At 40.5% G+C, this 17,333-nt stretch overlaps 1 pseudogene; it reads left to right on the top strand.

Moving 5' to 3' along the window:
- The first annotated feature begins 3,395 nt into the window (after positions 1-3,395).
- LOC107541368 (succinate dehydrogenase [ubiquinone] iron-sulfur subunit, mitochondrial pseudogene) lies at positions 3,396-10,707 on the top strand (annotated as a pseudogene).
- Positions 10,708-17,333: the final 6,626 nt, after the last annotated feature.

Here is a 17,333-nt window from a genome sequence, read left to right as displayed (position 1 = left end):
AGAATTTATATGCATATATACACAACCCAAGGACATGGACAATGGTGGGGAGAGGGACTGGGGAGGGGGAAGTGACGGGGTGGAATGGGTCATTGGAGAGTAAAAGGGACATCTGTAATATTTTAAACAAAAATAAAATTTAAAAATAAATAAATAAATAAACAAACAAATTAAGGGAGAGAATAGGAATAGGATAATAGTTTAACATGAAAAAATAAAAATACAATAAATAGAATAACAGAAACTAACAATCCAACAAAAAGACAGGAAGATAGAAGGGAGAAAAACAAAAGAAAAAAGAAAAGACAAAAAAAAAGTTATGCAAATGGATAGAGAGGAGAGAGAGAGATAAAGCCCGTGCAGGGAGGGAGTCCAGTAAGAGATTTGGGGGAAATTATAGGGAAAAGCAGTAAACTTATTGGTTATAATGATAAAGCCCCAGCAATGAAGCAGGGAATATCAAGAAAGTCTTGATAGTAGAAGCAAGAATAAAGCAAAACAATGCAAATAAACAAAACAGAATAAAGAAACAAAACTTAAAGCAAGTTAAGCAAACAAAATTCTTTAAAATTAAAATTAATTAAAAAATCTTAAAAAATTACAAATATATATATAATTTAAAAAGAAGGAAAAAAATGTTTTTCCCTTTCTCTTCTTCTTCCTAAGGGAAAAAGAGAAAAAGAAAAAAAAAGAAAAGACAGTCAATCAGGTGAGTTTCTTCTGGGCAGCTTATGTTGTCTGAGGCTCACTGTTTTGTGTGCTGATTTCCGTTCTGGGAGGTATTTGTGTTTCACCCAATGTGAGGAGCCGTCTAGGTTTGGCTCTGGTGTCCTTAGGTATTTGGTTGATCTGAGGCTCTCTGTGGGCCACCTCCTCTTGTCAGGTATTTTCCAACCTTGTAGTTGCCTGGTCTTACTCCAGAGTCTTCTGTAGAGTCTTTAGGGTGCAGGATGGCTAGTGTAGCTTCAGATATCACTCCACTTACTTAGAGGTTTCGTTGTCCAGCACTCACTGTGAGGGAGTTAGTCTCTGCTCCACAGCCAGCTCCTCAATCCCTGCCCTATCTTCGGATTCCAGTTCCCCAGGCTCTGGCCTGCTGCAGTTTCAGATTGATTTCAGTCTGTTGCCTTTTCTGTCTGGGAAGTTTCCGCAGCCTGGGCTCAGTGGGTTCAATTAAAAAACATTCCAGTGAACCCTTTGCCTGCCCAGCCCCCAGCAGGGGTTTTCAGTGTTTCCTCCAGTTCCCAAAGAACAGTCCCTGAGAGTCTTATTCTTACAATGTCCTCCTGTGAGCTGTTTGCCCTTCCCCCTCAGGACTGTGCCCTGTGGGGGGTATCTGGGGCTCAGTGAGCTGAATTAGCCCCTTTCCTGTTGGGGACGGTGCTCCCAGGCTGCAGGAGAGGCAGGGATGCTCTGCCCCTCCCTTCCCAGATCTCGTTGGCTGGTAGAACCAGGCCTGCCCCTCAAACAGTCTATTGTGCAGACACAAATCCCAGCTTTCACTGGTCTGTCTGCCCAATGCAAGCCAAGAAGGTGGGAGGCAGTTCAGTGATCAAAAACTCAAAAATGCACAAAGCAACACACAAGCAGAGAATCCACCCTGCAAGGTTCCACTGCAGTGTGCCATGGTACCCAGCAGGAGGGGACCCAAAGTCAGCTCCACGCAGCTCCCCTGCACCGCTGACCTCAATAAAGCTGGGGTGGCTCCATGTATGCCACCACAGCACCCCTCAGGGCTAATCAAAAATCCCAGAATCTCCCCACAGGATGCTCAGGGCTGGAGGGCTCTCTTCCCCTTCTCCTTCCCTGTGCCACACAGATTAAATGCTTTCTGGGGCTCAACCCAATGCCTTACAGGAAGGCAGAGGGAGGGTCCATGTATGTGGCTGCTCAGTGCAGACCTCTGGTCCCTTATTACTCGAGTGCCACACACTTTGGGAAAGCCTTTCCTATGGTCAGCACCCTGATCATTAGACTCTGGTTGAGGCCGCCATTAGAAACTTTGTTTCACTAGGAAGGCGCTGTCCCCTCCTCGCAGGCACACCGCTCCCCTGGGTCCCTCTGCCCTCCGCTCAGGACGCTCCTTCCCTTCTCCTCCGCTCTGGGTTTGAGATTCCTGCTTTTGGATGCGGGGGTCCACACTCCCATGTGGAGGGAGCTGTGCAGCCTCTAAGCCTCAGGGGCACAGAGCCCAGCACAGGCTTCAGGGGGGATTCTTGCTTTCTAACCCCCCCCCCTTACCAGACTCTATGATGTCTCTTCAGTGCTCCCTATTCGCAATGTGTCCACTCCAGTATGTTTCTCTGTTTTTCCCAAGCTGGTTACATTGTATTTTAGGAGTAAATCAAGTCAGTGGCTGGGAGCAGGGACACTCTGCTTCTTCTCACAGTGCCAACATCTTCCCTCCCCCTACTGTACAGATTTTTGTGTGGACATATATTTTAAATATTGGATATTTACCTAGGAGTAGAATTGTTAGGTCATGTGGTAATTCTGTATTTCACATTTTAGGGAACTTACAAGTTTTTTCCCATAGCAGTGGTACCATTTTACATTTCCAGCAGCAATGTATAAAGGCCCATTTCTCTATATCCGTTCAATACTTGACATTGTCTATTTTTATTTTAGCCATCCTAGCATGTGTAAAGTAGTATTTTATTGTGGTTTTGATTTACATTTATCTAATGACTAATGTACTTATTAGCCATTCGTATATCTTCTTGGGAGAGGTGTGTATTCAAATCCTTTGCCCATTGTAAAAATTTGGTTATTTCTTTATTTTTGAGTTACAAAATAGCCTATTGACCTTACTGCGAATACTTCAGCATGGCTGGAATTCAAAAAATCTTGGAGAATAAGTGTTTTTTCCTTGCAATGTGAATTAGGAAAGTTTTAATTCCTTTTGAAATAATATATTTGTGAAATTGAAAATTTTTAACTCTTGTATCCATGAAACAAACAAAATCAGAAATGATTTTATGTCTGATATGGCATGTATATTTTCTTGCCCAAAGACCTCCTCAATTTAATACTCCAATTCAAATTAAGCAGTTTTTACACATAAGTATTTAAACTTTAATTTGTCTGTGCTTAAAATGTATTTTGTTATTTAATTCATTCAGGTACATTTTTATATCAAAAGTTTGTTTTAAAATGGACATCTTTAAAATTCTTTTGTTGGAACTCTCATGTGTTTTATTTTAGACTGTTATATACATTTCAGACTGCCAAAGCAGTCCATGCAGAAAAAAAAAACCTCACAGAGCCTCCACCTGCAACTGAAGAGAGGAACACACCTTCTAAAGGGCAGAAGTATCACTGCAGCGTTTTTTAAAATGCCACACTGAAATATAGCTAGTGACAATGAGCCTCTGGCTTTTTCCTACATCAATCCAATGGCGCACACTGAAACGGTCAATATTGACAATTTGGTTGGGAGCAAAGGAAAAGATGAAGCCTTTGGCTTTTCTGTATGAAAAGCATTTAACACTTAAAGATACAAATAGATATTTCAGAGATAGCCTGTTTGTAATTATGACATGCAATCTATATTGCAGATTTTTATACCAGCTGATTTCTCAGCAGAAACTTTGCAGGCCAGAAGGGGGTGGCAAGAAATATTCAAAGTGATGAAAAGCAAGGAGCTACGACCAGGATTGCTCTACCCAGCAAAGCTATCATTTAGAACTGATGGTCAGATAAAGAGCTTCACAGGCAAGAAAAAACTAAAGGAGTTCATCACCACCAAAACAGTGTTACATGAAATGTTGAAGGGTCTTCTTTAAGAAGAAGCTAATGAACAAAAGAATCTGACGAACTAAATAGATCCAGAGTGACTGACGCAGACAACAGACGATCATATTTCAGAGGAAAAAGGGAAGGGGGTGGAGGGTGGGAAGAGATTAACCAAAGAAGTTATATACATACATGCATAACCCATGGACACAGACAATAATGGGGTGAAGCCACAACAATCTTGAGAAGGAAGAACAAAGTTGGAGGGATCACAATAGCAGATATAAAGTTACACTACAAAGCCACTGCAATCAAAACAGCCTGGTCTTGGCACAAGAACAGGCATATTGATCAGTGGAACAGAACAGAGAGCCCAGGAACTGACCCACTTCATTATGGTCAATTAATATTTTATAAAAGAGGCGAGAGCATACAATGGAGTAAAGATAGTCTCTTCAATAAATGGTGTTGGGAAAATTGGACAGGTACATGCAAAAAAATGAAAATGGACCACCAACTTACACAGTACACAAAAATAAACTCAAAATGGATAAAAGACTTAAATGGAAAGCATGAAACCATAAAAATCTTAGAGGAAAACATAGGCAGCAACATCTCAGACATCTCTCGTAGCAATATGTTTGCTGATACATCTCCTAGGGCAAGAGGAACTAGGGAGAAAATAAACAAATGGGGCTGCATCAAAATAAAAAGCTTCTGCACAGCAAAAGAAACCATCAACAAAACGAAAAGGGAGCCCACTGTATTGAAGAATATATTTGCCAAAGAAACATCTGATAAAGAGTTACTATCCAAAATATATAAGGAACTCATACAACTTAACAAAAGGAAGACAAACAACCCAATTAATAAATGGGCAAAAGACCTAAATAGACACTTCTCCAAAGAGGACATACAAATGGCTAAGACATATGAAAAAATGCTCAGTCACTAATCATCAGAGAGATGCAAATTAAAACCACAATGAGGTATCACTTCACACCTGTCAGAATGGCTGCCATCAACAAATCAAGGAACTACAAGTGCTAGCAAGGGTGTGGAGAAAAGTACACTGCTGGTGGGAATTCAGACTAGTGCAGCCACTGTGGAAAGCAGCATGGAGTTTCCTCAAAAGATTAAAAATTGAACTGCGATTTGACCCAGTGATCCCACTTCTAGGAATATATTCTAAGAAACCCAAAACACCAATCACAAAGACCTTATGCATCCCTATGTTCATAGCAGCGCAATCTACAATAGCTAAGATCTGGAAACAGCCCAAATTCCCATCAGTAGATGAGTGGATAAAAAAGCTTTGAGACATTGACACCATGGAATACTATGCAGCTGTAAAAAAGAAGGATCTTTTATCCTTTGGCACAGCATGGAGGGAACTAGAAAGTATTATGCTAAGTGAAATAAGCCAGTCAGAGAAAGACAAGTACCACATGGTAGCACTTATATGTGGAATATAATAAACAAAATAAACTGAACAAAATGGATCCAGAGAAACAGCAGCATGGAACAGACTGAGGGATCTCAGAGGGAAGGTGGGGAGCAGGAAGTGGGTGGGAAGAGATTAATAAAAGAACTTATGTGTTTATAAACATTACCCATGGACACAGATGCTGGTCTGGGGAAGGCCTGGGGGTGGGATGGGTGAGGGGTGGAGGGGATCAATGAGGGGTAAAAAGGGTACATGTGTAATATTTTCAACAATAAAGATAAAGAAAAACAAAAAAGTAAACTGACGAACAAAATAGACCCAGAAACATTGAAGTATACAACAGACTGATGTATTTCACAGGGAAAAGAGTGGAGGAGCGATTTACCAAAGAACTTATATGCCTGTATGAAAAACCCATGGGCACACAAAAATTCAGTGAAAGCCTGGGGAAGGGGTGGGAGTTTGGTGGAGGGGGCCATGAGGGAAGAAGGGGGACATCTTTAATACTTTCAACAATAAAGATAAATTTTTAAAAAATAAAATTAGTATTTCTATCCATTTCAACCATTTTAACACCTGCTATGTGTCAGGTACTAGACACAGGAGATACAAATAACTGTTCTTGACCTCAAAGAGTTTGTAGTCTGCCATTTCTCATATTTCGGCATATCAGACTCAACACACTGAAAATAGAATTCTTCAGGATCCCCATGCAGTACCCTCCCCCCCCCACACACACATACCTAGTCTTACTCATATCAGCCAATATCACCATGCACCCAGTTGTTTGGGTCAAAAATTTGTGTTACCCTTAATTCATCTTTCATCCAACAGTAAATCCATCATTAGTTATGGAAGTTCAAAGTTTTCAAAAATAGATCTACTTCTCACTACCTTCCATCATAAACACCTGAGCAACCACTACCAGATAGACTACTGCTAAATCCTACTAGCTGATCCTGCTCCATTCTCACCCCTATACAAGTCAGGGTGACCTTTCTACCATTATGTCAAATATTGTGCCCCTTCTTAAAACAATGGATTGACAATATACTTTAAAAAAAAAAATTCCCAACTCCTTACCATGAACTATAAGGCTCTATGTAATCTAGCCCCTGTCTGCCTTATTTCCTTTCACTTTCCTCCTTATTCAAAACTCTTCAACCACACTGGCCACATTTATGTTCCTCTGAACTTACAGTTCTGTTAAAAACAAAACCAAAACAAACAAAAAGTAAACCCTTCCATTCTCCAGGTATTCACTCTACTGCTTTCTTCTCATTCAAGTTTCTACACTAGAAAGGCCTCCTTCATAACCTTAACTAAAACAGTCACCCCTGCTATCATTATCCCCAACCACATCACCCTGTTTTGTCCTGATGGCACTTGGTTCTAAGCATTCTGACATATATGTGTCATCTCACTGTGTAGAATGTAAACTTTGGGGGAACTAGTGCTCATGCTAAATCCTGGGAATAATGTAGTATGCCATGTTTGTTGGTTGCCTGACTCAGTAATAGCCACTCCTGGCTGTTCTTTTTGGTTGCTAAAGCCTATAAATATGGTTGATTTCTGTTTTTAACATTTGCTTATTCTGTTTCTTAAATAAATCCAACTACCTCCCTTGCTCAGCTTGAGACATCTTTCTCTCCATTTCCTTACTTGCCCCTTTACTCCCCTACATCCCGCCCTCCTAGAATCAGACATAAGCAGACATGTACCTGGTGCTTCCCATATAAATGGGCTTCTCCTTCTGAATGCATGTCCTGCTTAGTTGTCTTCCTAGAAGCAGATTCTACCAACAGTAACCTCAAATTTAACAGGGTACCCTTGAGACTGCCAAGGGTATTGTAATGGAACACTACTATAAAGGGGTGGGATTCTATAAAGCAGAGGCTATCCTTCCTGGCCTCAGCAGGCAAATGATTACATAGGTGATATGATGAATGCATCAGGAGGTCTTTCATATATGAGAGACTCCAACAAGAAATCTAACAGACCTCTGGGAGACCTGGCCAAATAAGAAACAAAACCAGTTGGCCTCAGTTTGAAAAGAAAGATTTGTTCTGTGGATAGATATTGGAGTTGTGTCAGTCAAGCGCAGAATTCAAGAGGTAGCCAACCAGTGGTCCATTAAACCCAAGGTCTGGTACATGTCCAAACTGATTATACTGACCAGGTCATTTCCCAGGCCCAGAGTCTGAGCAGGATGCCAAAACTCCTTCTTCCAAGATAGCTCCAACCCTATAAGCTTCCCCTAGTAGGTGAGCAAATTAGAATTGAAGGAAGGCTGCAGCACTAGGAACCAGAGTTTCTTCTCCCATTACAGGGCCCATTCATTGATCTATTGGGTCAGATTAAACCATTCTCTCAGATTCTAGGGCTCCTATGAAGACAGTACAGCTCTGCAACTCAGAGCTGTCTCTGAAAAGGCCAGGACTGAAGAGAATCCACCAGGTCAAAACTACTAGCCCCATAATCTCAAGTAGTAACCAGTTTGATGCTGTAGTGCTCACATTGATACCATGCTAGACTATTTCCCATCAAGTCTACCTGCTTGTCCAACTGTTCTGTGTAACTAAATATAGACGCAAAGAATTCAAATTTCATAGGGAACAGAAAAACAACATTCTTCAGGCCCCATCTTACCAAGGAGGAGGAACATGAGACAGATCCACAGCTCTAGTCACAAAATCTGGTAATCCACAGAAAAGCCATGGGATTTTTCATTGTAAGACATGTGCTCTATGCATATATATGCATGAACAATGGCATTGGGCCAATTATTAAGCCCAGGAAAAGGTGCACGAAGGTGTGCAAGGCAGTGACCAAACCCAAAGGGCTGCCCAGCCTCTAAATATGTAGATATGAGAATGGCTGGATGTCAGCTACATTCACTTCCCCATACATACTTCCTGATTACTTCCAGTGAACAGGAAATGGAATCCTGCAGCCAGCCATGTTGACATTAGCACCCACAAATGGGACACACCCTACAAGTGGGCTGCCACACTGTGGTTTCCCAGGTTCAGAAAACTTTTTCCCCTGAAGCTAAGAAGCACCCTTGCCCAGTAGTAGACACTGACCAGCAGGACCCTACATTGTATTTCCCATTCCCATGCTCATTTTTTCCCTCTGAGCAGTGTGGCTAAGTAAATCTGTCTCTAGTCCTACATGATGGTTTATTAAAGAGAATTAGCAGATTTGTGGACCAAGGCTTGGTCCAACAGAAAATGTAAGCCACTTTTAACGGAAAGCCCTTGTTAGGGGTGGGGCAATATCTCACAAGACCATTACTGTGAAACAGATTTCTGTTTTACCTTACTGATTTTACTGAGCCTTTCACATTGGGGTTCTTCAAGATATTAACCTCATCAATATATAATCTCAACACCACAAGATCCAGCAATCATTTTCTCAGCTATGTCACCAGACCTTTGCATGTGTCCCACAGTGCCCTGCTCCTCATATTCATGCTATAGGAGCTCCATCTCTAAAAATATTTCAAACAGAGAGACAAGGGAGTTGCTTCTAAATTGTCCATACTCATACAACTGGCCTAATTCCCAGGAGCTAGCTCATAGCAAAAGGAGACTCCATTTCGGAAGCCAGACAAGCTAAGTTTGCTGATGATACTAACTTACAGGAGGGGTTGTTCCAGGACTTAACTAATGGCGAGTTCAACCTCTGATACATCAGCAAGATCAGTGTGTTACCCATTCTTTAATTGCTCTTGATCCTTCACATCTGAAGATCACAGATCTTCATTAAACTGTACTTCTGGGATACTCCCAGCCTTGCCAGCTTTCAGGAAGGGCTTCTGGCTGCTACTGAGCCTAGGGAAAACAATCTGGCTTGGATAGTGAATGGATGACCACCCACAGGAAGGGCAAAATACAAGGCTATGGATGTAATTAGGAAAATTTACCTGGGTATTTGTCTCCTTGGGATCGTGCTTCAGGTAGAATCAATAGCTCCAAGAGGCATGTGCTAACTCTTTCCTACTGACACACCTGGAATATTGATACCTGGTGATTATAGCTCACATAATAGGTAACCTTTGAGAAACTCTTTTTGACACTTGGATTTGGCATAGAACAATGTGTAGGAACTTGAAGAACTTTCATTCTTCCAAGTTCTGAACATCTCTGGATTTTATATAAATTTTCCAACGGCTGCTGTGGCACTACCTTGGAGGACATCGTCAAAGAAACGGCATATTTTAGGCTTAACACAGGTAACACATTTACGCCAGCTACCACCACCTTGCTTAGTAAAACTTCATAACTTGTGCACCAAACCACTTTATTTCTAGCCTAAGCCACATTTTGAGGAGAAACTCAAGGTTCTTGAAGTCTGCATGTACATTGCTGCAACATTACTCTCAAACATCTAAGGTACATTAGTGGGGTTTGAGGAATACCCATGCCATTTTATTTCCCACAAATAACATGAATTTTGTACCTACTCTACTTTAGCCAGCAACTGCTCACACCAAAAACAATTCCACATTGGAGTTCCTCAGCAACAGTGTGTGCTCTTGTAGGTAGGCTTTCTCTGCCTTCCCTCCTTTCACCCAGGAAACTGGAAGCTTCCTCCCACTCAGTGGCTCCTACATCATTGCTGGCTCTGCCTTGCAGTATTCTGCTGGAGAGCGACCTGTGGTTAAGGGCTGGAGCTGGACATCAGGAGCCAAGCTGGCGGCAGTGGTTGTAGTCTTCTTGAGACACAGGTTTCCAACCACACTCCTTAGTGGAGCCTGCTTGCAGGCCTGCCGAGGGGTCCAGACAAATGCAGCCACAGCACCCTGAATCAAGAAATTTGCCATCTACCAGTGGGATCCAGACAAAACTGGAGATAAACCTCATATGCAAAGTTATGAAATTGACTTAAATAAATGTGGTCCGATGGTTTTGGATGCTACCTTGGCCTTCTGAAGATCATACAGAGAAGGTACCTATAGCTCTTGTACAATGAACATCAATAGAGGCAACACTCTTGCTTACACCCAAAGGATTGACACCAACCTCAACAAAGTTGCAAAACTCTACACTCTTCTGCATATGTATGTGATAAGGAATCTTGTTCCTGATTTGAGCAACTTCTATGCTCATTACGAATCCATTGAGATTTATTTGAAGAAGGATGAATCCCAGGAAGGTGAGCAGTATCTGCAGTCCATAGAAGATCAAGAGAAACTGGATGGGTTGTATGAGTGCATTCTCTGTGCCTGCTGCAGCACCAGCTGCCCTATCTTCTGGTGGAATGGAGACAAATATTTGGGACCTGTAGTTCTTATGTAGGCCTATAGCTGGATGACTCCAGAGATAACTTCATGGAGGGGCGCCTGGACAAACTGCAGTACCCCTTCTCTGTATCACTGCCACACCATCCCTAACTTCACAAGGACCTGTCCAAAAGGGCTGAATCCTGGGAAAGTTATTGCTAAAATCAAGAAAATGATGACAACCACAAGGAGAAGAAAGCTTCAGCTTAACTGTTCTCATGCTGAACATGACTTATAACCAGTTCATTGAACATAATTTATATCTAATTTGAGTTCATTAAAAGGTCTTTATTTTCCATGAATACAGCATGTATAATAAAAATGTTAAAAAATAAATGGTATTATTCTATTTTATTAACAACAACAAAAATCACTTCCACACCAATTACAGCTTCTATCCTTCTAGCATATACAACTGACAGCTCTTCCCAGGTATCCCCAATATCATAGGATCTAGAAGTCCCCAGCTGCCACCGTTACATTTAGCTTCATCATATCCACATGCTCTATTGCTCAGGACTTCCTGGGTATTTTTTTTTTTTTTTGGACTAGTTACCCTTGTGAACAGAGGGGATTATCCTCCATCTGATTTGGCAACTTGACTTTTTAATCCACCTTTAAGATTTCTTATATCTGAATTTGACACAGCATGAACACTGTCGCTTACTAGTCCAGGCCTCCATCTGCTTCCAACAGCATCCAGCTTCTTGAGGTGCCATTTTGGCCTACCAGTCATCCTGAGCTCCATATACAACCAGCTTTCCTACTCCCTCACTGTTATCCTGCCCAGTAGGTCTCTTCTACTCCAACTGGTTTTAGGCCCCAAGGGCTATCATAACATAGCCACAGCTCAGCTGAGCCCTTATTCTGAGATAAAACTACTAATCGTTACCTGTAGGTGCCTGAAAGAGTAGCCTTATGTAATGCCCAGAGAGATTCAAATGGAGCTAAAGCCACACAGCGCCCTGATATGGTAAAGAGTACTCATGCAGCTGGGGAAAACTTTGCAAAGCAAAGCCTGTCACAGAGCCCCAGGGAACCTCTGAAAACCAAATAGGAAATTCTGAAAAATTCCAGAATCCAACATAGCATATACACACAGAATGAAACAATCTACGCTTTCACAGACTAAGAAACTGAGTCAGAAAGAAGGTAGCACAAAAATTTAGAAGCAAAGTCAAGATCTTTGCAGGCCAAATCAAGTCCCTAATACCTTAAAGGATATGACTTAACACAGTGATTTTAGGCTCAACTTTCTCCACAGCTAGTTGCTTAGGTATTTTTAGATTAGCATTGAGGAGTTTCAGAGGTAGAAGAAATCACTTGTGAGTATAAAGCCAAGTCTGTATCAGAGTCTTTTAGAGAAACTTAATGAAGAAAAATAAATACAGTTAAACTTTCTACTTTGTTTTCCTGACTTGCACACCTAAGATGAGAAATGAGGCAGAACAGAGGTGGAAAACGAAAGAGACTGCCAGCCGTGAACTTTAGCTTTTTAACATTCACAGTCATGGGATGTGTGGCCAAGGAAAGACTGTTTGGTCCAAAATCAGGTCAGGCTGCTTTTCATAAGTGCTCTGTGTCACAGGTGAAAATGTCCCTCCAAACATTAATTCATTTGATTACTGAAGATTCTCATCAGGTTGTACCAAAGACTAAGCAGTTTGTTGAAGAATGCCAGCATAAAGGTATCTGAATTTCTTCCTTATTCTCAAGTGGAAGATTGAGTCAATTGTGCATGGGCAATGGGGAGGAACTACTTGCAAATGACAGTGAGGCCCTGGTAAGCTACATTTTACCCTAAATCTTGGCCATAAACAATTTACAAAACAATCCCAAACAGCCAACATCTGACCAACTCAGCTCTCTTTCCTTCAGAAAGAGTCTTGCACTGGTGGCTTTTTTAAAATCCTAACCTGAGGATATTTTTCCCATTGCTTTTCAGAGAAAGTGAAAGGGAGAGAGAGAGAGAGAGAGAGAGAGAGAGAGAGAGGAGAGAGGAGGGGAGGGGAGGGGAGGGGAGGGGAGGGGAGGGGAGGGGAGGGGAGGGGAGGGGAGGGGAGGGGAGGGGAGGGGAGGGGAGGGGAGGGGAGGGGAGGGGAGGGGAGGGGAGGGGAGGGGAGGGGAGGGGAGGGGAGGGGAGGGGAGGGGAAGAGAGATTGATTGGTTGTCTTCCCTATGAGCCCCAGCCAGGGCCAGGGCTCGAGCCTGCAACTGAGGTGCATGCCCTGGACTGGAATCAAACCCAGGACCCTTCAGTCACTGGGGCTGATGCTCCAACCACTGAGCAAAACTGAAAAATCCCTTGGTCATCTACTTTAGTTCAATTAGCCTCAAACCACCAGGGAAAAACCTGTAGAACAACAGAGTCAGGTTTGTTGACACATTGCAATAAGTGAGAATGAACAACAGAGGATCCATGGGGCATCTCTCACCAAAAGAAACGGTAGTTATTGTAGAATTTAGGGGTAAGGTGGAGTTTTGTTAAATGATGGGCTAAAAGCAAAACAAGGCAGTGTGTAAAGACATCAACATCAGGTGTCCACTGTGAAGTAGTCCCAAGCTCCTGTGTACTTGGAGATGATAAAGTTAAGGTAGATGTAGAATGTTGTGTCCTAAAACCCCTTATTTGCTTCTCTCTGTCACAGAGACTCAGATATAGCAGGCAAAAGCACAGGGCTTCATCTTACTGATCTGCTTTCAAAGTTACATTTCTGAAGTCTATTATTTTAGAGAACAAAATTTCTCAGTGAGTATGAAAAAAAAGTAGTGACTTAAAGAAGTTCTGGCTATATTTTATCAAATGACTTTTTAGTCAATATTGTTATATCACATGATTTTTCCTTAAATTTGCTTCTTTAATGAATAAGGTTGATAGATTTCCTGTTCTTAAACCACACTGGTCCCTTATTCATACCATATCTTTCTTTTGATATATTTCTGGGGCCTATTTTCAATTAAGTGATATTGTTCTATAGCATTATTTCTCCCTAATTCCTCCTTCCCTCTCTCCTTTCTTTCCTTCCTTCTTTTTATATTACAGGTTTTCATATTAATGTTAGCATTATAAAATAAACGAGAAATTTTCATATTTTGCTTCCTTTTAAAAGGAGGTTTTTATGATACTTTACAGCTGTGATGACCTGGAGAGAAATGTTTTTCCTGGTAATTTGCAGCTGGCTTTATCTGTATCTGTTATCCAGACCTGATAAATGGCAAGGCAGATTTTTGCTTTCTCATTCTAGGCTAATTTTTACTGTATATCTAAGCAGGCCTATCCACTGCCCATGATTTCTCTGCCAAGTGTTTTTATGAAATTAAGTCTTTGTCTAACTCTGATTAGGTCTTAAGAGTTCTAAAAGTACAAAGAGCAGGAAAAATTGCCATCATTAGGGCTTTACAAATGAGGAAACCCAAGATAAAAAACCCTCTTGAGTCCTAACCATGTTAGAAAGGCAAACTCATAAATGAACAGAAGTTAGACTAGGGAAGAGTTATCAAGGCAACTGATTGATCAAAAGTCCAGAAAAGGCAAGGTCAGTCCGATTAGAATAGAACTAGATTTTCTAGTTATTCTACAGCACCAAAATTTTCCACTAGAAACAGCTAAAGTAATAAAAAGTGATAACCCCTGCTGATAATTTGAGAAAGCCCTTTATTACTGCTTCTCTTATGATTTAATTAAATAAAGAAAACCCCGTATTATTAGATTAGTTTTGGCCAGCCGATTTCAGAACCACAGAATAATCAATCACATTTGAGAGTCACCGATATTTGAATATTATTGAAATCTGAGGCCATTTCTACTGTTAGAGATAAGCAAGCATACAAAAAATCCTGGACCATGAAGGGTAGTACTGCAGTACCTAAGGCTTGTTTAGAATAAAGATCAAAAACTTGCTCGGGCCCAGCAGGGCGTGGCTCAGCGGTTGAGCATTGACCTGGGATCCAGGAGATCGAGGTTTGATTCCCGGTCAGGGCACATGCCTGGGTTGTGGGCTCCGTCACCCAGTCAGGGGCGTGCAGGAGGCAGCTGATCAATGACTCTCTCATCATTGATGTTTCTATCTCTCTCTCTCCCTCTCCCTTCCTCTCTCTGAAATCAGTAAAGATATATTTAAAAAAACAAAAAAAAACAAAAAAAAAAAAAAACTTGCTTGGTTAGGAAAAATAAATAGACCTAGAGTCTCATCCCAACTCAGTCTCTTACTGGGTCTGTGTCCTTGCACAACTACACATGCAAAGCTCCAATTGTTGAGTCTTGAAGTGCAGATCTTACTGAGCTACCTAAGGATGAAATGAGAAAAAAAAGTGGAAAAGTTTTGTAAGCTAGTGCACTGCAAAGCGTAAAGTTATAGTTGCTGATGCACCAAGACTCTGATCCCTCTCAGGCAAGTCTTAATGCCAAGAAGAAAACCAGATAGTGCCAATTTTAAGGTAAGTCCTAACATGACATGGATAATTTACAAATAGTAATGAGTCACTTTTAGAATTTTTTAGAATGTTTCCTGAGAAATCCTTCTGATTAAATATACAGCTCCAGCACTGAAATTTAATTGTATTCAGAAGAAAATTAACATGTGAGGGGACAAAAAAGAGAGATGGACAAGAATATAGAGCGTCTCAAATTATATGATCTATGATTGTCCCATGCAATGTAGTCTCTAAATAACAAGTTACCTCAAATCAAATTTTTATGTACTTATTAATGGTGTGCTATATATGTGTATATGCAGGACTGCTTTATTATAAGTTACTGAGAAAGACCAAGATCCTAAACTTTCAAGATTAGTCTTAATTTTGAGATTATTTTTTTATTGCTGTATGTTTTTAGAGAAATATATCAACATGCCAAGTTTTGACATGTCTATAATGCTGAATACATATGTCTGTCTCATTTTTTCCATACATTTTTGCAGTATGTGTGCACCCATCATGTGATTAATAATTGTCTTATATTTAGAAAATATATTCCATAAAAGCAGTGACAGCTGGAGTATTTAGATCATGGTTCAAGGATTTCTATGTGAAAAAATATTGCCACATAGAGCTGCATTTGTAGTTTTTAAACAGAGATTTCATATTGCAATAACTCTTTTATACATGTTTAAAGATTTTTTTAATGTAGGAAATGTAGAAAATAAAGGTTATGAAATGAAATCCACATTTTTGAGCTCTAAAGGAATTAATGGCTTTACATTACACAGTTTTTATATGATATTCCACCAATATTATGCAATTATCACTTAATATTAAATTTTTTCATATGTATTTTCTCACTTCAACTCTATGACTTGTTAAGCGAGTAGAAAAAAAACTCACTTGTCCTATGTGTCCTTTCTTTATTACTCACACAGGACACTTCACTTCTGACACTTCTGGTCACCAAACATGTGCTGGATTGTCCCCACCAAACAATTCTCTGTGACACTAGCTGGATGTCCTATAACTCAATTTATTTCAATATGACACTATCTAGCTGGACTTAGTGTCAGATCCCACAAGTTAAGAGCTCAGTACACCAAGTCTACCCCATCCCTGCTTCAGATGCCAATTTGATGTCCCAGGTTGTCACCTATACTTTTGACCAACCAGCAATAAATAGATGTTCCCATAATTCCCTCCTTGGGTGTGGATAATTTGTTAAAATGACTCACATAACTCAGGGAAGCACTTATTTACTGTTTATGAGTTTATTATAAATGATACAAATGGATGTATAGATGGAAGAGATGCATGAGGCAAGGTATGTGGGAAAGGGCACAGAGCTTCCATGACCTCCCCAGGAGCACCACTCTCCCAGCACCTCCATGTATTCAGTAACCTGGTAGCTCTTCAAACCCCATACCTTTGGAATTTTTATGGGGGCTTCATCACTTAGGCATCACTTATCAATTTTCAGTCCTTCTCGCCTTCTTGGAGGATAGAAGATGGGGATGAAAGTTCCAAACTTATAGTCACAACTTGGTATTTCTGATGGATAGCTCCCAGCCAGGAGCTCATCAAGCATTGCCTCATTATTTAAAAAGGCTAAGTGTAATAAGCCCGTCATAGAAAAACAAATACCATATGATATCACTTATATGTGGAATCTAATAAACAACATAAAATGACAAACAAAATAGAAACAGAGGCATGGACACAAGGAACAGACTGATGGCTGTCAGAAGGGAAGGGTAGGGAGGACTGGATAAAAGAAGGTGAAGGGGTTAGCCAAAGAACATGTAGGCATAACCCATAAATACAAACAACAGTGCGGTGATGACAGAGGGAAGGGGGTGTAGGGGCTGGGTGGAGAGAAGCAAAGAGGGAATGGAGACATCTGTAATAGTGTCAACAATAAAAATAAAGTTTAAAAAAACAGAATTTTATGGGGGGAAAAACACTGCTGGTGCTCTCATTACTTAGAAAATTACAAGGGTTTTAAGAGCTTTGTGCCAGGAACCAGAGGCATATATAGATAGATAGATGATGGATAGATGATAGATGATAGATGATAGATAGATATAGATTTTCAATTATTTCACACTATGAGACAGAAACAAATCAGACAATAAAAATGCATGTGAACAATTATGGGAAAATATAATAAAATTGACTTTAATAATTTAAGACTATCACGGGAGGACTGCCAAATTTACTTTTGATTACAATACTAAGTTTTAAGACTGAAAGAACTGGCCAGAACAATTAGGAAAGTTGCATATTAAAAGAACAGCATATTTCCCCCTGAAATTTAAGTTATCTATTTAATGCTTAAATACTTTGGTAGGAAGTGATGGTTTAAATCAGGATATTGATAACTTGAGTTCAGGTCCAGAACTTTTTTCTTTAATGAGTATAAGAAGAAGAAGAACACTGAAG

The sequence above is a fragment of the Miniopterus natalensis genome, chromosome X (genome assembly GCF_054644295.1).
Source record: "Miniopterus natalensis isolate mMinNat1 chromosome X, mMinNat1.hap1, whole genome shotgun sequence".
In the NCBI taxonomy this organism is placed as follows: domain Eukaryota; kingdom Metazoa; phylum Chordata; class Mammalia; order Chiroptera; family Miniopteridae; genus Miniopterus; species Miniopterus natalensis.
Note: the sequence above shows the minus strand (reverse complement) of the source record. Positions and strands in the feature narration are given on the sequence as shown.